Source organism: Scyliorhinus canicula, chromosome 18 (assembly GCF_902713615.1).
Source record: "Scyliorhinus canicula chromosome 18, sScyCan1.1, whole genome shotgun sequence".
Classification (NCBI taxonomy): Eukaryota; Metazoa; Chordata; class Chondrichthyes; order Carcharhiniformes; family Scyliorhinidae; genus Scyliorhinus; species Scyliorhinus canicula.
This window is the reverse complement of record NC_052163.1, coordinates 123191840-123218562: the sequence shown is the minus strand read 5'-3', so window position 1 is coordinate 123218562 and position 26723 is coordinate 123191840. Positions and strand designations below refer to the sequence as shown.

Here is a 26723-nt window from a genome sequence, read left to right as displayed (position 1 = left end):
GATGACTGCAGGCCATCTCAAGGTGCTTTCAAACTAAATAAATACTTCTGAAGTCTGGTCATTGTTGTTGTAATAATTGGCAACCAATTAGCACACAGCAAGCCCTCACAAATGGGAAAGTGATCGTGACGTTGGTGGAGGGACATATCAGACCAGCGATGCCTTGAGTGCGAAATTCTAATCTTTGTTTCCACAGCTTTCCATGGCTATCTCACTGTCTCGTCCGGACATCAAACCCTCTGAGGTTTCAGCATTCCGAAATGGTCCCTTGTCCATCCCTGGTTTTAATCACTCCAGTTGCCTCGGCCACCAAGCTCTCTGATCCTCTCTCCACACCGTTCTCTACCTCACTTTCACTCCTCCCAGCCCGTGCCTTGAACCAAGCTTTTGGTCATCTCACCTGATATGTAACTTGCCATCATATTCGGATTTGTAACGCTCCTGTAAAGGACCTTGGGTATTATGTGAAAGGCGGTATATAAATGTAAGTTGTTGATGTTGAGGACAGCATAATAATAATGATCTTTATTTTCACAAGTAGGCTTACATTAACACTGCAATGAAGTTACTGTGAAAATCCCCTAGTCGCCACACTCCGGCGCCTGTTCGGGTACACTGAGGGAGAATTCAGAATGTCCAATTCACCTAACAGCACATCTTTTGGGACTTGTGGGAGGAAACCAGAGCACCCGGAGGAAACCCGCGCAGACACGGGGAGAGCGTGCAGACTCCACACAGACGGTGACCCAAGATGGGAATCGAGCCTGGGACCCTGGACCTGTGAAGCAACAGTGCTAACCACTGTGCTACCGTGCATAGCCCTGCTCTTCCATGCCATGAGGGGGCGGCGAAGCGGTTAGCACTGCTGCCTCACGGTTCCGCGGACCCGGGTTCGATCCCGGCCCCGGGTCACTGTCCGTGTGGAGTTTGCACATTCTCCCCGTGTCTGCGCGGGTCTCACCCCCCACAACCCAAAGATGTGCGGGGTAGGTGGATCGGCCACGCTAATTGGAAAAAAAAGAATTGGTACTCTAAATTTTTTTAAAATGAAAAGAAAATGCCATGAGACTTTTCGAACCCACCTGAGGGAGCAGAGAGGGCTTTGACTTAACTTCCCCTTTGGAGGACAGCAGTGCTGAAACGTCAGTGCAGAATCGTGTCATCGAGGCTCTGGTATACACAGCCTCGTGACTCAGAGCAAAGCTGCCTAACCAGCCACAGCCTAAGCTGATGTCTGTGTCTATTCTATCCCAAGGGCTCTCAATACGTGGGTTTCCATCGGCCTTGCTGCTGTTACGACATGTGAGTGCTGTGTACAAACAATATTGAAGTGACATAACTCTGAACGCCGCTTTTAGGATCCTGGAATATTAACAACTTACCCAGACGAAGGCTGGTGAGGGAAGTGGGAGAATCCACACATTTCTGCTGTTTTCTCACATGCTAAGAACTGTGAACTCTCCCACAGGACTAGTCATTAACAAGATCAGGAACAACCAGGTTCCAACCTCACACCTCACTCATCGGAACATCTCGGAGGATTTTGCAATGGGGGGGGATGCTGAATTTGAAATCAGGAAAGGTAGTGCGAAGGAGACTCTGGGGGCGACGCTGAGCCCACACCAGCCGCCAGTGAGAACGGCGAGCGCGAGCTCAAACTCCACGGAGAATCAAAAACTGAGGCGCTAGCCCGGTACCGGAATCGGTCAGGGCTCCGCGCCCCACTATCCTGCCGTGAACCTCCCGAGGATTCCGCGTTTGAGTCGGCACTTAGCCTCAGCCACGGGGAATCCAGACGGAGATTCTTCCTGGCCAATCGGGATTTGGAATTTAAAAAAAAAATAATTTTAATTAAACTTTTCACATTTTCACAAAAAAGAAAACTAACAGAAAATTCAAAGAACAAAAAGAACAAACCCCCCCCCCCCCCATATATACAAAAGAGAAACAATAAATAAACGCCCGTCGTTAGCGAAGATTCAACCCAAAACAAATTTCACCCTCTCCAATTTAATAAAGCCCGCCATATCATTGACCCAGGAGGGATTTGGAATTTTGGCCTCCTGCCCCCCTCACTGATGGAGTAACGCTAATCACGCCGCGAACATACAGTGCAGAAGGAGGCCATTTGGCCCATCGAGTCTGCACCAACCCACTTAAGCCCTCACTTCCACCCTATCCCCACAACCCAATAACCCCTCCTAACCTTTTTTTGGACACTAAGGGCAATTTAGCATGGCCAATCCACTTAACCTGCACGGCTTTGGACTGTGGGAGGAAACCGCTCCAGCTGCCGATCCCGGCGTCAGATGGGCGCCGCGGGTCCGCACATGCGCGGTGGGACCTGCGCGATTTCCGCAGATGTGCGATGTCCCCCTTCTCCACGCCGGCCCCAACGCAACATGGCGTAGGGGTACAGGGGCCGGCGCAGAACAAAGGAGGCCCCCAGCCGAGAGGCTGGCCACAGCGGAGGCCCCCCCCCCGGGGTCGGACCTCCCCTCCCCCTCCCACAGGCTGCCCCAGGATCCTTCCACGCCGAGGTCCCTCCGGGTAAGATCAGGTTAGAACGGCGCCGGCAGGACTCGGGCTTTTTGGTATGACCGCTCGGCCCATCCCAGGCGGAGAATCGCCTGGGGGCTCCCTAGAGCGGCCGCAACCGACTGTGCCGGCGCCAACGGTGCTGATTCTCCATTCTGCGGAGGAGCGCGTCCCGGCGTCGGGGCAGCGTGGCACGATTCTCGCCGGTCGCGGCGATTCTCAGACCCAGCCCTGGGGTCAGAGAATCCTGCCCACCGCATTTCAAAATAACTCATGTTATGCACGGCTTTTTGAGAAATATTAAAAGGTTCTGTGTAAATGCAAAACAAAAATTTTTTGCAATTGTTGGAGATTTGAAATAGAAATGGAAAGTTGGTTTGACCAACATGTGCAAAGGAAAAAGAAAGATTCATATTTCTGCCGTGAATTCTTTATCAGAATTGTAACCTTAACCAGTTTTTTCTCAGCTTACTGATTGACCTAACATACGACCATAATAAAAAGGCTTCCACATCTTTTTAATCAAATTTTGGTAACGCTTGAATATATTTCGACCATAAGGCAATAAGGTGTAGGGACAGAATTAGGCCAGTCGGCTCATTGAGTCTGCTCCACCATTCGATCATGGCTGAAATGTTTCTCATCCCCATTCTCCTGCATTCTCCCCATAACCCCTGATCCCCACATTAATCAAGAAATCCCCTTATTAATCAAGAACACCAGATTTGTGCTTGAGGTGCTGTTACCTACAGGGCTACAGACCAAGAGCTGGAAGGTGGAATTAGACAGAATAGTTCTTTCTTAGAACATCAGAACTTGGAGCAGGAATAGGCAATTTACAATCATGGTTGATCTCAACATGGTCCCACCTGTTGGGGCTGGTTTAGCACACTGGGCTAAATCACTGGCTTTGAAAGCAGAGCAAGCAGGCCAGCAGCATGGTTCAATTCCTGTAACAGCCTCCCCGAACAGGCGCCGGAATGTGGCGACTAAGGGCTTTTCACAGTAACTTCATTTGAAGCCTACTCGTGACAATAAGAGATTTCCATTTCATTTTTTTTTTTCATTTCACCTCCACCTCCCTGCCCTTTCTCCATACCCCTTCAACCCATTACTCCTCCTTAAATTTACTCACTGTCCCAGCAGCTGCTGTCATCTGGGGTAGTGAGTTCCACAGATTCACAACCCCTTTGGGAGAAGTCTTCATCTCAGTTTTCAATTTGCTACTCCTTGGTCCTGAGACTGTGCCCTCTCATTTTAGAATGTCCCCAAGTGAGTGGTTAGCTCAGATTGTTGGAGCACAGTGCTAATAATGCCGAGGTTGTGGGGTTGATCCCTGTACTGGCCAATAGAATCCTACATTACTAGAATGCCCCACAAGAGGAAGCATCCATTCTACTTTATCCAAAACTTGTATCATCTTGTATCCCTCAATTTGATCTCCCCTCATTCTTCTAAACTCCAGAGAGTTTCGGCCTAAACTGCTCAATCTCTCGTCATAAGGCAAGCCCCTCATCTCTGGAATCAGTCTAGAGAACCTCCTCTGAACTGCCTCCGATGCCATTTGCAGGTGGTGGTGTCCACGTACACATGCCACCCTTTTGCTCGCTGGTGGGTGCCCCGGGTCTGGAAGGTGCAAAACTAAAATACAACATTAATGGATTAACGTATTCTTTGTGTCCCCCCAACGGAAACAGTGGAACTGTTCCCGTTTCATGCGCTCAGCATTTCTATGTGATGTAAGGTAACTTACAGAATAAATTAGGCCTATTTTCGCTAGAATTTAGAAGGTTAAGGGGTGATGCGATCAAAATATTCAAGATATTAACAGGGAAAGACAGGCTTGATAAAGATTATTTCCACTGGTTGGAGACTCTGAAACAAAGGGGGTATATTCTAAAAATTAGGGCTGGACCGTTCAGGAGAGACGTGAAGAAATGAAATGAAATGAAAATTGCTTATTGTCACGAGTAGGCTTCAATGAAGTTACTGTGAAAAGCTTCTAGTCGCCCCATTCCGGCGCCTGTTCGGGGAGGCTGGTACGGGAATTGAACCGTGCTGCTGGCCTGCCTTGGTCTGCTTTAAAAGCCAGTGATTTAGCCCAGTGTGCTAAACCAGCCCCGTGGGCTGGGAAGCACGTCTTCATTCACAGAGGTTTGGAATCCTCTCCCACACACAGCACTGAAGCTGGAACAGTTGTTAATGTTAAATTTGCGATAGATAGTTTTTTTTAAGCAAAGATATTAAGGGATATGGGCCAACGGCAGGTATATGGAGTTAGGTCACAGATCAGCCATGATCTCATTGAATGGCAGGACAGGCTCGAGGGGCTGAATGGCCTGCTCCTGTTCCTGTACTGGACCAGTCCAACATTTGCCCCTCATCGCGTCTGTAGCTTCACAGAATCACAGAGTTGTTACGCAGGAGGAGGCCATTTGGCCCATCATTGTCTGCAATGGTTGTCCAATCGAACATTACGGCTTAGTGTTATTCCCCTTTTCCCCATACACTCGCACTTCAATGAATGAGACACCAGCCTGCCTGGAACTAAACTCTGCTGACTGCCCTGAGCTATCTCATTTCCTGCAGAATGCTTAGTGATTTTTATCCCACCTGTGTGGGTGAAATTTGAACCTTGGTTCCTCGAAAGGAAAGGCTAGTTTCGGTCACAATTAGTATGCAAGTTTGTGTCAATATTATTGAACGGGAGCTGAATAATGTGTTAACCTGGCCCCTGATTGCCATTTGGAACTGAATGATGGTGGATTCACAGTTGTGAGAGCATTAAATCTACGTGTGTTATTTTGCATGCAATTAATTAACTGCTGCATAACTTCATCATTAGTGATGGATTTTCAGTGAGCACACAGCTCTCCCGTCATTCATTCTCTGCCGGAAGGCAGTTCCTTGGCTGATTGTCTGCTGATTCCTCGCCCTCAGCCATTTTACTTGGCAGTTTTTTTCTGCCAATGATGCTTAGCCCTTGCTTCCCACTCTTAGGGCAGTGCGTGGGTTTCCTCCGGGTGCTCCGGTTTCCTCCCACAGTCCAAAGATGTGCAGGTTAGGTGGATTGGCCAGGCTAAATTGCCCTTAGTGTCCAAAATTGCCCTTAGTGTTGGGTGGGGTTACTGGGTTATGGGGATAGGGTGGAGGTGTTGACCTTGGGTAGGATGCTCTTTCCAAGAGCCGGTGCAGACTCGATGGGCCGAATGGCCTCCTTCTGCACTGTAAATTCTATGTAAAATATGTAAAAAAGCCGAGGAGGTAGGTCTATCTCAGCTGGCGCAGGAATCGAACCCGTGCTTTTAGTGCTGGCCCAAACCACGCAATGGCCATTTCGACAACTGAGCTCATAGCCCCCACACAGGCTTTGGCCTCAGTAATAAAGCTAGTGCGATTGTATACATTCACAATTATCTGTTGGTCTTATGCAATGGACGCATCACGAGGGTCACTGGCAATACTTCACACCCTGGGGTTGGGATGTGGGTGGGATTGACTGTCGGATCTCAAAGTACATTTGAACTCATTCAAATTTTGATCATCAGGTTGGGTGGAGTCTCTTTTATTGTTGTGGTGGGAACTAATTGTAGCTTCTCAGGTGTAACTGACAACTCTCAGTATGTGCAAACAAGACGCCCTTTTATTAATGAATGCTAATTTGTTGTTATAGACAGTTTTTTTGGTTTCGCTGAAGGTCATTGCAAATTCAGAACAGTAAACTTACTTTGAACTGCGCTTGCTTTAAACTGGACCAAAGGGACTTCGTCCTCAAATTTCCTGTAAACCAACGGTTGGGAATCTCCGCTGTCCCCCAGCCGACTGTTTCTCTCGGAGGCGCGCCATTTGCTGGTGGTGGGATTCTGTCTTCCCACTGCTTGACAATGGGATTTCCCATCAAAACCACCCCACGCCGGCGGGTAATGTGGGGGCGGGGTTGCGCTGCCAGTGGGAAAAGTGAATTCCAAGGACAGGAGAACTCTGGCCAACGACTCGAACTCTAGTATTCCAGGTACTGTAACAGAACAGCCACTGCCTTCTGAAGCGTCCAATTATGTGTGAGAACAGGTCCCAGATGAGGTTAATTACAGAGGGGATCCTCTGCTTGACGTCAATTAATTTTCAGAGATTGGCTATCTTCTCATACGACAGGTGCCATTGTACTTCTTCCTACGCGTAAAGAGGCCCATTGAGAATGCAGAGAGATTGTGTGTTACACAAACACATTTGGTGCAGTCCCGTGGGGTGGGGGGCAAAGCAGTTGGGGCAAACGGCTACAGGCGACAGGCGATAACGGAGGCAGAAGCTGAGCAGAGAAAGGTTGGCGGCTACAAGCAAGAAACAGTATCATTTGTCAAGCACCAAACTTTCCCTCATCTTCATATTACTGCCATTTTCCATTGTTCATGTGAATCATAGAATTTCATAGCATTTACAGTGCAGAAGGAGGCCATTCGGCCCATCGAGTCTGCACCGGCTCTTGGAAAGAGCACCCTACCCAAGGTCAACACCTCCTCCACCCTATCCTCATAACCCAGTAACCCCACCCAACACTAAGGGCAATTTTGGTCACTAAGGGCAATTTATCATGGCCAATCCGCCTAACCTGCACATCTTTGGACTGTGGGAGGAAACTGGAGTACCCGGAGGAAACCCACGCACACACGGGGAGGATGTGCAGACTCCGCACAGACAGTGGCCCAAGCCGGAATCGAACCTGGGACCCTGAAGCTGTGAAGCAATTATGCTATCCACAATGCTACCATCCTACCGTGTTAAGGAATAAAAGCATCTTCAAAGGTTGTTATGCAGCAATGCTTAACTGCATCCTTTAAGTGCTTTTTACAAACAGTTTGAATTATTTTTCAACCTTTATATGCAGATTGTTTTCCATAACAGTGAAGCCCAATTCTTTACGTGTTTCTGGTGGTGAATGTTGTAAAGTAGAGCTCGACAGTGAGTTCCTACTGGAGCATTTATAATTGCTATAATTGCAGTAAATAATTGGGACAGAGGACCAAAAGCTTGGGTTTTAAGGAATGTGCTGAAGGAGAAGAGAACGGTAGAGAGTTGGAGAGGTGTAAAAAGGAAATTCCAGAAGGTAGGGCCCAGGCAATTGAAACGATGGTCGCCATTGCTGGAGTGAGGAGAATCCAGGACAGGCCACAAGACATAATTAGAGGAGCGCAGATTTCTCTGAGGGCTATAGGGCTGGAAAGAATTGCAGAGATAGGGATGAAAAAATGGAAATACTTAAAAAGAAACAAGGATGCAAATTTTAAAATGGAGATGTTACTCAACTGTGAACCAGTGTGGATCAGCAAGCACAGGGCTGATGGGTGAAGGAGTCTTGGTACAAGTTGAGACATGGGCAGTAAAGCTTTGGATGACCTTTTGTGCTTGGTCCTCCCCTCGTTCCAACTGCCCTCTGGGTAGAGCCCAATTGTTCTGCGTCTGATTATGTGAGTCTGTTTGTTTCTGATGCTCACTGTGCTTGGCTGATTAAACCTGGGTGTGGCCAGGGAAGTGTAAATAAAGCTGTAGAAAGCTGGAAATCAGAGCTGAAACTCAGTGTTGACATTTTAAAGCACCGTAAACTAAACGTGCTACGCACATAAAAGCTAGTGTGATCTCTGCATAGGTGCGAGATCTATAAAATACACACTGCTCTGATACTTCACCCAATAAGCCATTCCTCTCATATGAGCCACGACCATGAGTGTGGCCCACATACCAGATCCTGTGGCAGGTCCTCTGTTGCTGCCCTTAAACTGAATTAGACCCAGTCCAATTACCAATGGACGGTCCTACTGCTCAAAAGTTTCACACCAGAACCAGCCCCAGATTCCTCTTCCTATCCAACTCCAGTCCAGCTGTAAGTCCCACTACATATCTAATTAGAATGATAGAATCATAGAAAGGTTACTGCACAGAAGGGAGCCATTCAGCCCATCTTGTCCATGCCAGCCCGAGGACACCCAGGTGCCCTTTCTAATCCCACCTTCCTGCACCCAGTCCATAGCCCTGTAGCTTACTGCACTTAAGATGCAGATCCAGGTACAATTTAAAACAGTTTAGGGTCTCTGCCTTGGAAGCGAAGTCCAGACTCCCACTACCCTCTGCTTAAAAAAAATTTCCTCATGCCCCCTCTACACCTTGAATCTATGTAATGTAAATCGCTTATTGTCACGAGTAGGCTTCAATGAAGTTACTGTGAAAAGCCCCTAGTCACCACATTCCGGCGCCTGTCCGGGGAGGCTGGTCCCCGGTTCTAGAATTCTCCGCCAAAGAGAAACAATTTTATCCTGTCCACCCTATCTCTTCCCCTCATAATTTTGTCCGCCTCAATTAATTCACCTCTCGGGCAGCACGGTGGCACAGTGGTTAGCACTGCTGCCTCACGGCGCCGAGGTCCCAGGTTCGATCCCGGCTCTGGGTCACTGTCCGTGTGGAGTTTGCACGTTCTCCCCGTGTTTGCCTGGGTTTCGCCCCCACAACCCAAAGATGGGCAGGATAGGTGGATTGGCCACACTAAATTGCCCCTCAAGTGCAAAAAATGAATTGGGTACTCTAAATTTATTTTTTTTAAACTTAATTCACCCCTCAGCCTTCTTTGTTCCATGGAAAATAACCCCATCCTATCCAATCGTATCCCATGTTCCATTCTAAATTCAACTCTTCCCAGGCTTCAATCTCAATGCCACTCAAGATGATAGAATCAAAGAATCATACAGTACAGAAGAGGCTCTTCAACCCATTAAGCCTGCACCTACAACAATCTATTCTAAATCTACACTAGTCCCACTTGGTCCAGAGCCTTGAATGTTGTGACATTTCAAGTGCTCCTCCAAGTAAAGATTGTGAGGTTTCCTGCTTCAACTACCCTCAGGAAGTGATTCCCGCCATCCTCTGGGTGAAAGATGTTTTCCTCAAATCCCCTCTAAATCTCCTGCCTTTCACCTCAAAATTGTGGCCCCTTCAACTAAGGGCAACAGCTGTTCTCAATCCACCCTGTCCATGTTGCTCATAATCTTATACACCTCAGTCAGGTTCTCTCTCGTCTATCTTTGCTCCAAAGAAAACAACCCAAGCTTATCCAGCCTCTCTTTCTAGCTGAAATGCTCCAGCCCAGGCCACATCCTGGTCAATCTCCTCTGCACCCTCTCCAGTGCAATCACATCCTTCCTATCGTACGGTGATCAGAACTAAACACTGTACTCCAGCTGTGGTCTAACCAAAGTTCTGACCAGCTCCAACCTAACCACCCTGCTCTTATAATACATGATGTGGAGATGCCGGCGTTGGACTGGGGTCGGCACAGTAAAAAGTCCGACAACACCAGGTTGAAGTCCAATAGGTTTGTTTCAAATCACTAGCTTTCGGAGCGCAGCTCCTTCCTCAGGTGAATGTGAGGTAAACATCTGCTTTTGATCCACCTGAGGAAGGAGCTGTGCTCCGAAAGCTAGTGATTTGAAACAAACCTGTTGGACTTTAATCTGGTGTTGTAAGACTTCTCACTTATAATACATGCCACAACTAATAAAGGTAATGCCTTCATTTCCCCAGCGACTCTCAAGTGGGGCCCAAGGCCTCTTCCATTGATTTCCAGAGGTCCTCCTACACAATTCATGGGTGCTTTTCGAACTCATTCGCCAAGGTACTAAAAAGCACCTTGACCATCAGTGGCGTGGCTGGAGCCCCAGAGACTGAGTCCACCATTTTACCTGCCGATGATCTCTGAGTGGCCTCAGGTTCCATCAACAAACCTTTCCCTTCCATCTTCTTCCCCCTGACGTTTTTGGGCATTTTAGTCAAAGGGAATCCATATTACATTAACTATGTGGGTTTTCAGGAGAAAACAATACACGGCACCAAGAAAAGGGGTAAAAAAGACAATACTCTCGCAGAAGCCACCTCGTGCGTGGCTTCCCCCGTGTTACGCCACCAGAGGTCCCCTCTGGAAAGCCTTCTCAACTACCCTATTCACCTGTCCTGCAACTTTAGAGGATCTGTGGACAAGCACCCCAAGATTCCTCTGTGCCTCTGAGATTCCTATAGTCCTGCCGTTCATTGAGTACTCCCTTGGCTTGTTACTCCCTCCAAAGTGCATCACCTCACACTTTTCAGGGTGAAATATTATGGCCACTAACATTCTGTGAAACTTTACAGACTGAAATACCACAAAATACCACATCACGCCTTTGGAGAAGGCCACCAATTCAAGGATCCCAGGGGTGGACATCGAATTTAGAATCATAGAATTTACAGTGCAGAAGGAGGCCATTCGGCCCATCGAGTCTGCACTGGCCCTTGGAAAGAGCACCCTACCTAAACCATACCTCCACCCTATACCCACACCTCCACCTGTAATTACTCTGTAATCCCACCTAACCTTTTTTCTTTTGGACACTAAGGGCAATTTAGCGTGGCCAATCCACCTAACCTGCACATCTTTGGACTGTGGGAGGAAACCGGAGCACCGGGAGAAAACCACGCAGACATGGGGAGAAAGTGTAGACTCCGCACAGACAGTAACCCAAGCGTGAATTGAACCCCGAACCCTGGAGCTGTGAAGCAACTGTGCTAACCACTATGCTACTGTGCTGCCCTTAAGAGCTGCCCTTCCCCCATGAGAGCTGCTGGCCAATCAAAGGCCAATCGCTCTCCATTGAGGGAGTGCCAGTGGGTGAGGTGCCACCCACCAGCAATGCACCAAGAGAGAGAGAGTCCTCCAGCATTGCCAAGGAGCACAGGCCGCAGGTGAGTGACGGTGGGATGGAGCCATGGGATGGGGGTCGTGGATGAAGAGGGGATTTCAAAGGCAGGGACAGGGTGTTGGCTCTCAGCATCCCCCAACCCCCCCTTCCCAATGTCAGGTCCTTGGATCAGGCACGGAATTCAATTGATGAAGGACTGCGCCCACTGCGAGTCCACAGACCATCTGCTTGTCAGGCACTGCACACATGGCGGGTCCGGCGCACTCTGCTGCCTGAAAACCCCCGGCAATGGGATTGTGCCCTTCAATAGCCCACTTAAGTACGTAATTGGTAGCAGGGCAGGAGAGTCATTCATGAGCTCCCCCACCCTGAACGGAATCGGAGGTTCCGCACTCAATAACTCCTCACCCCATTAACCACCACCCCTTCCCCCTCACCCCCCCCCTCCCCCGCTCTCCCCCTTCCCCTCCAAGCCTGCCCCAGGGGGAGTAGGGCGAGTTCAGGTCAGACATTCATCCTACATCCTGCCGATTTTACCCTCCATTAAAAATGGAGAGGGGCTGTTAAAGAATCTTCTTTCTCATTCGACAACATGACAAAAATTTGCATTTATTCAGTGCTCTCGAGGTACAAAAATGGCTCAAGGCTCTTCGCGCAGGCATATTGTTGGGACCAACAATTCTACGGACACGTGCTTGTAGGATTAGAATAGAGGTTTTAATATACTTCCAACAGAGCCAGCCTGTTAGCCGTTGAACTTTCGGTGAACTGGCCGGCTGACCCTGTGGCACTGATCTTTATACAGCAACTCCCGGGGGAGGAGTCCTGGGCGGAGCCAAGGGAGAAGCCCCATACAACTCTCGAGCATTCCCAGAGCTACTCCCCCTGGAGGTCAGGTAGTGCAACTGCACTTACAATATAGACGCATGTATATACAGATTATAATCCGGTGTGAATCACATTCACCACACATATGTACAATGAATGGACATGGGGGCAAAGGACATACCATGAATGACGACATAAGGTTTGGTCAAAGGTGGGTTTGGAAGAGAACGTGTTTTTAGAAAGGGAATTCTTCAGCACGAGGTCTAATTAGCTGAAGGCATGGCTGCCAATATTTGCCCAACAGAGGCTCCATATCGAGCAATGGAGAATTCAGTAGGTTTCTTGCGCTGGGGGAGGTTACAGAGATACAAAAAGAGAAAACAACGGCTGCACAGTGACGCAGTGGTTAGCCCTGCTGCCTCACGGCGCTGAGGACCCGGGTTCGATCCCGGCTCTGGGTCACTGTCCGTGTGGAGTTTGCACATTCTCCCCGTGTTTGCGTGGGTTTTGCCCCCACAACCCAAAGATGTGCAGGCTAGGTGAATTGGGCACGCTAAATTGCCCGTTAGTTGGAAAAAATGAATTGGGTACTCTAAATTTTTTTTTAAACAAAAGACAAAGCAATGGAGTGATTTAAATGCAAGCACGGTAAATGTGAGATATCGGGCGCAGGGGAACAGTAAAGGACAGCGAGGAGAGTGTGACCAGGGCCTGTTATGGGATAGGATATCAGCTGCCAAGATTCGGATGGATTCTGGTTTTCGGTCAACATAAGGGGCAAGACTGCCCCTTGACACCAGATGAATTCCTGATCCTAATCCGGACTTCAAATCTGAAAAATTCTGTGGGAAATGATCGCGGGGTGTTGCAAACTTTGAGACTCCCTGGATACAATTGAGGAGTGAAAAAGATAGAGGGTTCGATTTAATAGAAATGGAACAGAGTCCCGTTTTGGACCTCAGGCGCCCACTTCATAAGGGCAGGGCACCCCCAGGCCTGATCCCTGGCTTGGGCAAAATGCCACCTGGGCACCCTGGCACTGGCAGGGTGGCACCCAGTTGGCATTGCCAAGGTGGTACTGGCTTGTGTCTTTAAGTCTTCAAGACACAGGGTGGTACCACCCTGCCCAAAGCCCGACCACCCAGAGGCACCCAATCACCTGGGAGAGCCCCTCAGGTGGCGATACGTCTGGTCCACATTTGTGGAGACCAGTGTTAAATGGCGCCTGCTCGGTACCTCCGAGGCGAGGCCATTCGGTCCCACACCTTGAGTAACTCCGGCGCAAACATATTTAATTGAGCTTAACTGCGCGCTTAAATATGCAAATCTGGTTCACGCACAGTGAGGGCGAGGTCCAAATTACGACCCCTCGCGAGATCTCGTTAGATCTCACAAGGCTTAACTGGACTTGCTGGCCACATTGCGTCCCGTGTTGGGCATGATGAGGACACTGAGGAACTCCTGCAGCGCTTTCCTGATCGGCCTCCAAATACCTTTATGCTCAGTATGATTCCAGCCAGCGGCAAAATCCTGCCTTGCTGCCAAAAACGGCAACAATACCTCACCTTAACGTTTCCTTCCAAACAAATGGCACCTCTGGCACTGCAGCACTCCTTCAGTACCTGGAAACTCCGGTTTAATTCCGTGCTCCAGGCCGGATTTCTCCGTCCGTTTGCAGGTGGCGGGACTCTCTGATCCCGACGGTAGCGCACGCCCGTCCGTGGGTTTCCCAGCGGTGCAGGGTGGCTTCATTGGGAAGCAGAGAATCCCGCTGCCAGCGAACGGCGTGCCTCCCCTCGCTGCCGAGAAGCACGCGGCTGGGGAGGGGGGGGGGGGGGGGGGAGAATCCTAAATCTTCTGATTAGAGATGAAAGTGTGCCTCTCTTTATAAATTACAGTAATCAGCCTTACAAGATACTTTGCAGTGATGATTTGGGACTATTTATTTTGCCGTATCATCGAAATGAAGATAAAACAAAACGCAAACTTGTTCAAAAATGTGTTTGCTGGGTTCAATCCTCCGAAGGGTTAAGTGCTTCTTGTGTAGCAGAATGTCGAAGCACAGGGCAATACTTAAGGTGACCACAGTCTGATTGTTCATCCTGTGAAACTTGTAATCAGGGTGAACAATCATGCACTGTCTTCACTTTCAGCTCTCCAAGGGAGCCGGAGGTCGGCGCAAAGGGATTGGTTCCTGTCAATTGACTGCTTAATGTCTTTGTGAGAGAGAAAATGCAAAAAAAAGAGGCCTGTTGCTGATTGGTGAGCCCATTCTCGATACGATTGGAGCTGAGCCTGTGAGGGGGTTGGGTTGTAACTGTAGCCACCGTCATGCCCCAGACTCTAATCACATTTTCTTACTCCCAGCAAGTACTGTGTGTCACTGTTAACCTCACTTGCAAGAAGCTGATAGAGAAGGCTTGTGGCATTCGCGTTCCAGTCAGTAAGTAGGTCTCAATTCTCATCCTACCAGTTAAAGCTAATTAACCCGAGTTGTTCAATCCACTTGTGAAACAGGCCTGTGCACCTTTTCAGAGCTGGGCACAAAGTGATGGCTTCATTGTGAAGTGCAAAACAATTGAACACATCTTTCAGTAATATTAAACTTCGATGCACAAAAAAAACTGTGCCGAACGGTGTACTATGCAATAAGAATGTTAAGGTTTGCTCACGTAACACAAAACTGGTTTGCATGAAGATGTGTTGGATATTTTATGGTGTTTATAGTGAGGGCATGCTCTCATATCCTGAAGTGTGCCCGTTTTGCTCATCTCCTGTCCTAAGTTAGGATGTTGTGGATTTGAGTGGCACCCCAGCGTCTGAGGCTGGCATTCCCACGCGGTGCTGAGGTAGTGCCGCATTGTTGGAGGCACCCACCCTTCAGGTGAGACGTTTACACTGAGTCGCTTCCTGCCTGTGACAGTGGTTTGGGGGATCTTAGGTTGGAGCAGCGGTTTCTCTTGCTGTCCTTCCCCAACATAAGCAACACAAACAGACCACCTGCTAGTTTAGTTGAATGCTATTAGTGGGCTGTTGCTGGTGTTGAATTTGCCTGCCTCTATAACAAGAGTCCCTGCACCTCCCAAATAATCGGGGTACTGTAAAGTGACACAGAGCTTAATACAAATATGATCATTAGGAGCAAGGCATTGAACTGGGAACTCCATGGAATAGGAGCCCAAGTTAATATCAAAATGAAAATGGGATGACTTGCATTTGTATAGCACCTTGCATGACCATTGGACATCCCAAAATGCTTTGGAGCCAATGAAGTGTTGTAGGAATTTGGGGAAAGCGGCAGCCAATTTGCACACAGCAGACTCCCACAAACAGCACTTGAGAGTGACCAGATAGTCCATTTTGTTTCAGTGTTGATTTGAGTGTTTTAATGTTGATTGAGGGGTAAGTATTAGCAGGACACGGAGAGTGTTCTTCTTTGAAATTGTGCCATGGATTATTTTGCATCCACTGAAGACAGCAGGGAAGGTGGTGGCTGAACGTCACAGAAAGACCACACCCCTGGCAAATCTGCACCCCCTTCCACCCTGATGTTTGTGCTCCAGTCTCGAGTGAGACACTCCGAAGCAGGCATGGCACAAACTGAGCAATTGAAAAGGTGCAACTTGTTGCTAATTTCAAATCTCATTTGTTACAGACTGATAGATATCAGCTGTGATTTTTTTTCCGATTGTATTTTCATGGTTAACACAATAGGAGTCTTTGGCTAAACAATACAAATACAAAATTAACACGGTTAGCGATTTAGAAAGCATTTGTTCCCCTCGAGATATTTGTGAGCTGGGACAATTACTCGCAGAAGGAAATTGATTTGTGGTCAATTGGCATCTTTAAAAAGTATCTGGGTGCACAGTTGTTGAGAAGAAGGCTGTGAAAATATTAAAGCACAGTTTGATTTAACTGCAATTTTGCCATGAGTTTAGCCTTAGTTTAAAGTAAATGCAGCTTCATGCTAAAGTTTTTTTGTGAAATCAGATGTTTAGGGCTCACTCTAGCTCCACAGTGAAGTAAGATTCCGACCTTCATAGAATCCCTACAGTGCAGAAGGAGGCCATTTGGCCCATCGAGTCTGCATCGACAGCCCGAAAGAACACCCCACCTAACCTTTTGACACTATGCGCAATTAGCAAGGCCAGTCCACCTAACCTGCCATATCTTTGGACTGTGGGAGCACCCGGAGGAAACCCACGCAGACACGGGGAGAATTTAGACAGTCGCCCAAGGCAGAATTGAACCAGGGCAGATCTAACTCCAGATTCATTGGGACTTTCTTCCGAGCCTCGTCAGTTCCACGTGGATCAAGAAATCAGGAGCACGCTGAATGGGGATTTACCGATCTGTGACATTAGTGGGTGAGGTGAAATCCTCCGCTTATAAATCTAGCCTTTACAACTATGCTGGTGGCAAAAACTGAACTATTGTAGCTTTGCAACAACACCAGAGCTGTGCCAGTGCACTCTCATTGATCCTTAAAGCAGGAGATCAATAAGTGGCAACGGAGTATGCAGAGAAATTTCAGAATAGAACACTCCGAGATAATCCCAGGATAGTGTGGAAATAATGGGTCAAAAGGGCTCCAATCATCTTCTATAAGTTGCATTTATGGAGCACCTTTGTGGTAATACGACTTGACTTACAGGGGAACAGTCAAATACAAATTGACACCAAGCAAATGGATACTCGGGCAGGTGACTGAGAGCTCGGTCAAAGAGATAGGCTTTGAGGAGGAAGGAGTAGTGGAGAAGCAGGAGGGTGGAGGGAGGGTAACTCTAGAGCTTGGAGTCTGGACGGATGAAGGCACGACGAGTGGTGGGGTAAAGGAAGGCGGAGGCAAAGGAGAGCAAAAGTGGAGCAGTGCAGAGATTTTGGGAGGGTTCTGGTTCTGGAGGTGGTTAGAGAGAGAGGGATGAGGCCATGGAGGGATTTGAACTCCATCAAGCCATTCAGGCACGGGAGGGAGGGCAATGTATGCCTCGAGCACTGAGGTGATATGAGACTTTGGCCACCGCAACGCAGGAAGGACAGCAAAACTTGGAGAGCACCATGGCAATACCAGCAAATCCTGCTGTTGGTGTGGGACAGAATATGAGCAGCTGGGATTTAGATGATCTCCAAGTTCATTAACGGGCAGTGAGCCTATCCGTTCCATTCTCCGCAATGACATTGAGTGCGTTGGGCTCTGGGAAACTCAGATTCCTTAAGTTTGTGGCAGGTTTCAATGAGATTAATGAGTTTGTTTTAGACGAGGGGAAGACTCCCAGCCATGACAACAATCCTTCAAATAACAATCCTAGACACCGCCAACCAATCCTCCAGCACCCCCACCCTCACCCTCACCCTCGAGATTAATTTAGGGAACTGATTCTGTGTTACAAAAAAAGATTTAAAGCAGACATATGATAGTTCCCTGAAAGCGATGAGGGCTGGATGGAGTAGGAGACAGGAGGCAGCTGGACGCTGAGGCAACAATAACGTCACATCCCTGACCCTAAATGCTGCAAAAATGACAATGTCCAAAATGGGAGGTCAGCCAGAATGGAATCACTTGTCGATGATGATTAGAAATGCCTAATTTATTTTATTTGAGAGCTGACATGGCCGCCAGAAGGAGTAACTGAGACCGGTTCAGGATTCATCACGAAGCAGCTGAGTTGTCTCAGTGGCAGGTCAGCATATTCTTAAAAAGGTGAAAGGCTGATGGGTCAATGCATCTGACAGATACTCGGTGATAAACTGATTCATACAATCTCCGATATCCACCCCCCAGCAAACACCAGGAACTACAAACTCTGAACATTGTTGCACTGTTTTGCCTTTTGTAGACCGCTGCATCCAGGACAGCAGTCAGATCTGCTCAATTTATCTCCACTTTAGCTAAGTGCCCCAGCCAACTCGCTGCTTGAGCATGCAGGGACACACGCGTGGCCACGAGCAGGGACACACGCGTGGCCGCGAGCAGGGACACACACGTGGCCGCGAGCAGGGACACACGCGTGGCCGCGAGCAGGGACACACGCGTAGCCCCGAGCAGGGACACACACGTGGCCGTGAGCAGGGACACACGCGTAGCCCCGAGCAGGGACACACACGTGGCCGCGAGCAGGGACACACGCGTAGCCCCGAGCAGGGACACACGCGTGGCCGCGAGCAGGGACACACGCGTGGCCGCGAGCAGGGACACACGCGTGGCCCCGAGCAGGGACACACACGTGGCCCCGAGCAGGGACACACGCGTGGCCCTGAGCAGGGACACACGCGTGGCCGCGAGCAGGGACACACGCGTGGCCGCGAGCAGGGACACACGCGTGGCCCCGAGCAGAGACACACGCGTGGCCCCGAGCAGGGACACACGCGTGGCCGCGAGCAGGGACACACGCGTGTGCACCGAGCAGAGACACACACGTGTGCACCGAGCACAGAGACACGCGTGACCCCGAGCAGGGACACACGCGTGGCCGCGAGCAGAGACACACGCGTGGCCGCGAGCAGAGACACACGCGTGGCCCCCGAGCAGAGACACACGCGTGGCCCCCGAGCAGAGACACACGCGTGGCCCCGAGCAGAGACACCCGCGTGGCCCCGAGCAGATACACCCGCGTGGCCCCGAGCAGGGACACACGCGTGGCCCCGAGCAGGGACACACGCGTGGCCCCCGAGCAGGGACACACGCGTGGCCCCCGAGCAGGGACACACGCGTGGCCCCCGAGCAGGGACACACGCGTGGCCCCCGAGCAGGGACACACGCGTGGCCCCCGAGCAGGGACACACGCGTGGCCCCCGAGCAGGGACACACGCGTGGCCCCCGAGCAGGGACACACGCGTGGCCCCCGAGCAGGGACACACGCGTGGCCCCGATCAGCTAGATTGCAGCCCCATAAAAGATGATGGCAGGTGTTGACAAAGTAGATGTGGAGTGGATGCTTTCTCTTTGGATGTTGTTTATTATCACGTGTACCAAGCGACAATGAAAAGTATTTTTCTGCGAGCAGCTCAAACAGATCATTAAGTACATGAAAAGAAAATACATAATAGGGCAACACAAGGTCCACAATGTAAATACATAGACGCTGACATCGGGTGAAGCATACAGGAGTGTAGTTTATATCAGGTCAGTCCATAAGAGGGTCGTTTAGGAGTCTGGTAACAGTGGGGAAGAAGCTGTTTTTGAACCTGTTAGTGCGTGTTCTCAGACTTTTGTATCTCCTGCCCGATGGAAGTTGGAAGAGTGAGTAAGCCGGGTGGGAGGGGTCTTTGATTATGCTTGTGGGGCAATCAAAAATGAGAGGTCATAGTTTTAGGATAAAGGGTGGCAGGTTTAAAACGCACGAGGAGAAATTGCTTCTCCCGTTGGGTCGTGAATCTGTGAAAGTTGCTACTTCAGAGCGCAGTGGATGCTGGGACATTGAGTAACTTTAAGGAGGAGATAGTAATGGGCTGAAGGATTATGGAGAACGGGCAGGAAGTGCAGTTGAGGCCGAGAGGAGATCAGCCATGATAGAATTGAATAGTAAAGTGGGCTCGAGGGGCTGAATGGCCTACTCCTGAGCCTCGTCCTTGTGTTCTTTATGGAAGACAGACGTTACAGTGAATGCACGGTACTTTTACACTACAGCGTCGCCCTTCCTGTGTTTCAATAGGAGCACTTTGGGAAGTTGGAAGAAATTTTGAGAAAATTGTTCTCTTATTTCAGACCCACCAATGTGGAATCCTTCAGGGATAAAACCCTCTCTTTTTCCTGTTCCACGGCTCGAGGTGCAGACTCTGTGTCGTGCGATCTCACTTGCACCAGGATCCCCTGACACCTCATTCAACAGGCCATTCTCCTGAGGAAAGATTGGATTGGCCGGGGTTGTTTTCTTTGAAACAGAGGAGGCTGAATTGCGCAACATTATTGGAGGCCTAGATAGAGTGGATAAGGAAGGAGCCATTTCCCCCAGCAGACAGAGAGGTCAATAATAATCTTAACACTGCAATGAAGTTATTGTGAAAATCCCCTATGACCAGGGGGACCGATTCAAAGTAATTGTGGAAAGTTTAGAGAGGAGTTGGGAATTTCTTCCACCTGGAAGGTGGTCGGGGTCTGGATCTCAATGCCTGGAGGCAGGAACCCTCGCTGCATTTCATAAGGTGCTTGGATATGCACTTAAGGTGCTGTGACCCACAGGGCAATGGCCCAAGAGCTGGAATGTGGGTTTGGTTTGATAGCCTTTTTTCAGCCAACCCAAATGGAATGGGCTGAATGGTTTCCTTCTGTTCCACAGATTTTCTATGTTTCTCCTTCGAGGCTATGCACAGCCAGGCCTGACCCTCGATCCTAACCCAACAATCACAGGGGTAGTGAATAATGTAGGAGTTCTTTCTGATGATTTCCCCTTTCTTTATTGTTGTGCCATTATCATTTTGATCCATGGATGCTTAATGGACATGTGTCTTTATATCAAAAAGCCCAGAGAATGAGGAATTCAGAAAGTTGCAACATAGTGTATGGTTCTGGTTTCTCTAACAGGAGAACGCGGACGTTTCGGCATCCGCGAGATGGGATGGAACTCAGTTCGATTGGTTAAAATTGGTCAAAAGGCTGTATTCTGCCCAATAACAGGTGGTGATTGGATTCTGTCTGAGTGGGATGATTTCCAGAGACTAAAGGAAAGCGGAGTTGAGATCTGGACATACAGCGGAAAGGACACGCTCTCGCACTCTCTCGTGCACTCTCTCTCTTTCTCATGTTATCTCCAGAAATTCTATCTGTTGCTGTTTTTCTGAAACTGCAGAGACCTGAATGAGTCTAGCGTGAAACCATTGCCCATTACAGGCTGCAAACGGAGACCTGGATCTGAAAGCTTACTTTGAAGGAAGGTCTGCTTACCGACAACCATCTGAAACAAAGGGAACACATGGAAACATTTCTAAGTATCATTTTGGGCTTGCTTGCCAGGACCTGCCACAAAGGCGACCACTGTGGTCTCCTGTAATTCCCCCCCCCCAACACCGGCAATCCTCAAGGGTAACCGGAAGAACAGGTTGGCAAGGCGATGCCAGTGACACCAGTAAGTCGACTGGGGCACTCTGGGCTCCAGACCCTCCAGAGGATGTCTGCCACAGCATCAAAGGCCACAGAGCACAAAAAGCAGCGGCTGCCTCCTCTTCTGATGTACATCCTGGGGACATACCTAGACGTAGCAGTAAAAGATGCAAGATTGAGGATCACGGAGTGGGCACTGGGGAAGGGGGGATTGCCACAATCTGTAGGTGTGTTGTGTGTGTGTTCTACCAGCCACATTGCGCCTGAAAGGCAGCGTGACCAGTAGAGGCCAGGAGATCCCTCTTCTGGGATCTACCGGATCACCATCTCTCGCAAGATCTAACGTTCCCCGCCGACGCCCCAAATATAACCAGAGTCCCGGTGGGTAGCATGGTGTTTCTCGGTGCTAAGAGCGTCGGGAAACACCCAAATCAACACGCTCGTCCCGGGACTCTGTTCAGAGTTCGGTTAGATCGCGCCTGTTGTCCCTGCTAACTCGGGGGCAGAAACTGGAGCTGGGCCTAGCCTGGCCTGGACCCGAATGGCTCAGGAAACATATGTAACCATGGAAACACCTATCAATTTACTTTGATAAAGGCAAATAATTTCAGAAGGTGTATATCTATTGAGGTAAATTCATTGATCTCGGAGAGCGTACAATTGAACAGACACAGATGAGAGAATGGACCCATTGGTGTGTTACTCTTGTCTACCCTCGCTTCCTTTTGAACAAGGTTCCCTGCTTGGTGAATTGATCAGTTTTATACCAGGCCTATATTTTACAAAGTCTCCAATTCTGACAAAAGCAGAACTCATTTGATCTTGGCTCATAGCTTCAATGGTCTAATTTGCCATCCCTCATTGCTGGTCCAAAAATACGACTGATTCTCACTAGTGTGTTTCAATGGCTTTGTGTTCGGTCTCACTTTCTTTTTTTAAATTAGTCATCTCACACATAACATTTCCCCACCTTTTGATAGCTCTCCAACTTGGGTATTTTTGTACCACAGCCTATTTCATTTTCCTATTAACTATATACCGGTCGAGTATCCTTAATCCATAAATCTGAAAACCAAACCTCTCCAAAACTCCCACTTTTTGGGGGGGACCTCATCAGCCTTTAGCACAGGAAGTCTCGTTCAGCACAAGAAGCTTTGTTCGCGTTGTTTGTCGTAATATGATATGGGCAGCACGGTAGCATGGTGGTTAGCATAAATGCTTCACAGCTCCAGGGTCCCAGGTTCGATTCCCGGCTGGGTCACTGTCTGTGCAGAGTCTGCACGTCCTCCCCGTGTGTGCGTGGGTTTCCTCCGGGTGCTCCGGTTTCCTCCCACAGTCCAAAGATGTGCGGGTTAGGTGGATTGGCCATGCTAAATTGCCCGTAGTGTCCTAAAAAATAAGGTTAATGGTGGGGGGTTGTTGGGTTACTGGTATAGGGTGGATACGTTGACTTGAGTAGGGTGATCATTGCTCGACACAACATCGAGGGCCGAAGAGCCTGTTCTGTGCTGTACTGTTCTATGTTCTATGATGTCAGCTCTGTGGCTCATTGAGGAGTTTGGGACTGGGATATTTCAATGTGGAACATTTATTGTTCGTCTTTAACCATTTACAAATCGCCAGCTACGGGCACTCATGCGCTGCTGCCATGCAGGTAGGCTGCTTCCAAAGTATCATCTCTTGAGTCTATTACCATGTGACTCTATGCATCATACCATGCTGCTATTCTCCAATCTCATGTTAACCCTTGCTCTGCCAAACACCCTTTGTTACAACGGCATAGAGACACTTAACACAACTACCCCCCTGCCTTCCTCACCTGAAGATCATTTTCCTACATTCCAATGGAGTATTACAGTACAAGTTTTATTTGCTATTCCTTCTCCTTAGCTCAAGTATCTTACTTTATAACTTTATTAATGACTCATCAACTTCTTTCAGACACTCTGGGATTGGCACTTGTTAAATTTGGACTCAAAGTTTATTTTTCTGTGGTGTTCACCATTTTCTTGCTGGGTGTTTAAATTTCGTGAATGGAACCTTCATTCCACTTCACTCGCATCCCAAGTTCAGCCAAACATTTGTTTCGCTGTTTTATTTTCAAACTCTCTGGCAAGCTTATGAACCTTTTCACTCAGCTCAGCTGGTCTTTCTTCTAATGCCTTGCATTTCAGTGTCAGGTTTACATTTTCCAATCTTCTCGTTGTCTTTTCTTTCTCTTTGCCTTTGTTGGCTTCCCTGTTGGCCGGGTCTCCTAGACCCCTAGAACTGACTCATAGAATCCATACAGTGTGGAGACTCTCGAAAGACCACCTTACCCAGTACCCCCCCTCTCCCCCCCACCCCCCCACCCCCGTAACTTAACCTGTACATCTTTGGATTGTGGAAGGAAACTGGAGCACCCGGAGAAAACCCATGCAGACACTGGGAGAAATTGCAAACTCCACACAGGCAATTGAACCCGAGTCGCTGCCGCTCTGAGGCAGCAGTGCTAACCATTGTGCCACTGTCCCGCCCAGGTCTGTCTCCAGCGAAGTCTTAACTTGTTTCAGTTCTGTCGTTCTGCTACCCTTGGCTTCATTATCCGCTCGCAGCTTGGAAAGTTCCGTGGCTTTGCCTTTCAATCCCTCTTCATCTTCAGCTTTTGTATCTTTTTGCTTCCTCCTGGAATATTGAGCATTGCTACGTCTTCTCTACCAGCTGGTTCTTCGGTTTTGTTTAGAGTGACATTACATTCACGATGCTTCGCTTCCTAATTTTCCAGTGGAATAAGCTTTGACCTGAGGGATTCTTGTACTGCGTGAAGGACTGCTGTTTGTGAAGCTTGCTTTCTTTATTGTGAGTTCTCCTGTAATCAAGCAAAGTCTCCTTGAGTTTTTTCTGCTGTGCTTCCATTCTGCTGTTAAGACTGTCGTCATGTCTTCCTGTTGCTAAATGGTCACACTTTTCTTGAGCGTTTGATCCTGAAGGAAAACCAACTGTTCTTTCAACTGTTTCTTGTCTCAGTTCTTCTTGACCTCTTGCCAACTCACTCTGGGTTTCAGTGCATCATCTCGATGACTCAGCTTGAATCTTGTGCTTCAAATCTTCCAGTTCAGCTCTGGCACGAACATTTCCCTGTACAAGAACTTCATTTACTTTTTGCACGTTTTGCTTCTTTTGATTTATCTCCGATAGCTTTCCTTCATTCACAGCCATCCGCGCACTCCCCACTGCCATCTGCTGTTGCAGTTTGTGTTACTGTTAGCACCATAGCGTGGGCTGTGCTATTCTCCAGTTCATGGTTGCTCTGCCGAACACTTTACTTTAAAATGTCATGCAGGCACATAACACAACACCTTGAGGTTTTTGTGGTGAACATGCCAAAAATAAACTTGTTACAGGTACCTTGCATTCATTATTCAGTGATACATATCACTTTTCAACCCATTTTATTTACGTTAGACTATAGATAGCCCAGGTTTATGCTAATATAATGTAAGTTTATATGTGGTCCAAGCAGAAGGGCTGCTTCCAGACTGTTCTTTGTGAGTCTGTTACCATGCAATTCTATATGTCTTACCATGGGCTGTGCTATTCTCCATTTCATGTTACCCATTGCTCTGCTGAGCACCTTTTACATTACAATGGCTTGCTGGCACATAATTCTTTACCTTGTGACTACTGTGATGAACATGTCAAAAAGAAACTTATTACAGGTACTCTGTACTTATTATTCAGCAATGCATCTTACTTTTCTAGTCATTTTATTTACTTTAGCCTACGTTTATGTTAACGTAATGTAAGGAGTTATGTGGTATCTGAAAACCCAAATTACAGGCAGTCCTCAGCTGTACGACACAATTGGTTCCTGAAAACCGCGTCTTAAGTCAAAAAGTCATAAGCTGAAACCAATTTTCCCATTGAAAAAAAATGTTATAAATGGGGGGTTGTTTCCTGAACTCTCTTTTCACTGAAAAGTCGGGCGCGATTCTCCAATATTGGGCCCAAGAGTTTGCGCCGTCGCGTTTCACGATGGCGCGAACCGGGCCCGGTCACGTACGGTTCTGGCCCCCACAGGGGGCCAGCATGGCGCTGGAGTGGTTCACGCCGCTCCAGCCTCCTTACGCGGTGCCAAATGGGCGTCGCGCCAACCTGCGCATGCGCGGGGGACTTCGTTTGCGCGCCAGCCCCGACCAATATGGGGTCGGTGTTCAGGGGCCGGCCGCGCCAGGAAGTAGGCCTGCGGGGGGGAGAGGCCGGCCCGCCGATTGGTGGGCGCCGATCGCGGGCCAGACACCATCGGAGGCCCCCCCCCGGTCAAGGAGCACCCCTACCCCCCCCCCCCCCCCCCCCCCCCCCCCCCTCACCCCACACAGGCCGCACCCCGACCGTTCCTGCAGAGTTCCCGCCGGAAGCGACCGGGGGTTAACGGCGCCGGCGGGAATCTGTCGTATCGGAGCGGCCGCCCGGCCCAACCAAGCCGGAGAATCGGCGGACCCGTCAATTCCAGCAGCCCGCGACCGGCGCCGCGCCAAATGGCGCCGATTCTCCGCACCTCGGGGCATCGTGGTGTAGTTGCGGTGATTCTCCGGCCAGGTACGGGGCTCGGAGAATCGCCCCCGTAATGTTCCCTTTCCCTCAACTTGTGGCCATTGGCCATGACACCACGGACAGAGGTTTGGAATCACCCCCTTATTTGATGTTTTGTATTTTTGAAGCGGAAACAATTGAGTGTTAAGTAAACTCAAACGTTTTGTCAAACAGGCGTCCGGCTCATCAGTTGCTGCTGAGTCAGTTAGTTTTAAACTGGGGCTTTTGTCACGTTAAAGTTTGTGAGATCTTCTAGATCTGAGGACCAATTTATCCTCCTTGTAGTTGTGAATGGCGAAACATAATAAATAGTTGGCAAAGATCAACTGTTCGCTGGCGTGGCATCATAACGTCACAACTGACGGTATAAAGCCAGAACTGGGTGTAAGTTTATAAATATCGTAAGTTCTGTTCATCGTAACTCCAAGATCGTAAAGTCGAGAGTGCCTGTATCTGAAATCCAAAATGCAATCGACCTCTATAGTTTCAGATAAAGGATACTCGGCCTGTATTATAAACAGCTAACAAAATGCTGTTGGCATAGAACTAACTTTGAAACCTGTTCGTAGTTAGTGGAATTTGGTTAAGATATGCCAGTCAAGTATTTAACTTGTTGAGTCAGCTCAGTGGGATAACGGGGCAGCATTTATTGCCTGCCTTAGAGATTGTGAGTCACTATTGTATTTGGATGGAGACTGCTACACAGTCCAAGGGAATGGGAAGTGGTGTGGTGGCTGGACGCCGGTGTGGTTCTGGAATATGCTCAGATCAGGCACTGTGTGTGTTGCTTGCAAGTTATTGTCGACCTGACTGAAGAACTCCGCATAAACCAGCTCATTTATTGCAGGAAACATTCCTGCACAAGAAACGTGTGTTCTAACTAACCTTTGTAAGTGTAGTGTGAATCCCAGAATAGATTAATTTAATTGCTGCTGCGTCACACACTCTCTTGGCAGCTTCTGTCTAAGCAGCTTGCACGTCCAATCAAGGCCCGCTCTCCTCTGCACCCCCTGCAGTCAAACCAAACA

General features: G+C 48.8%; 1 protein-coding gene across 8 annotated transcripts in view; it reads left to right on the top strand.

Moving 5' to 3' along the window:
* LOC119953506 overlaps positions 1–26723 on the top strand; it is a 119473-nt gene that overhangs the window by 47126 nt on the left and 45624 nt on the right. Inside the window, exon 1 of one of the 8 annotated variants that reach the window (XM_038777854.1) lies at positions 1202–1302. The exons of 1 other annotated variant lie outside the window; for it this stretch is intronic. The gene's annotated coding sequence lies outside the window, so the exon portion shown is untranslated. Of the gene's footprint in view, positions 1–1201; positions 1303–6529; positions 6551–14393; positions 14531–19858; positions 20050–26723 lie in introns of those variants that run through there. 6 more of the 8 variants (XM_038777852.1, XM_038777857.1, XM_038777850.1 and 3 more) reach the window with 6 other exon arrangements.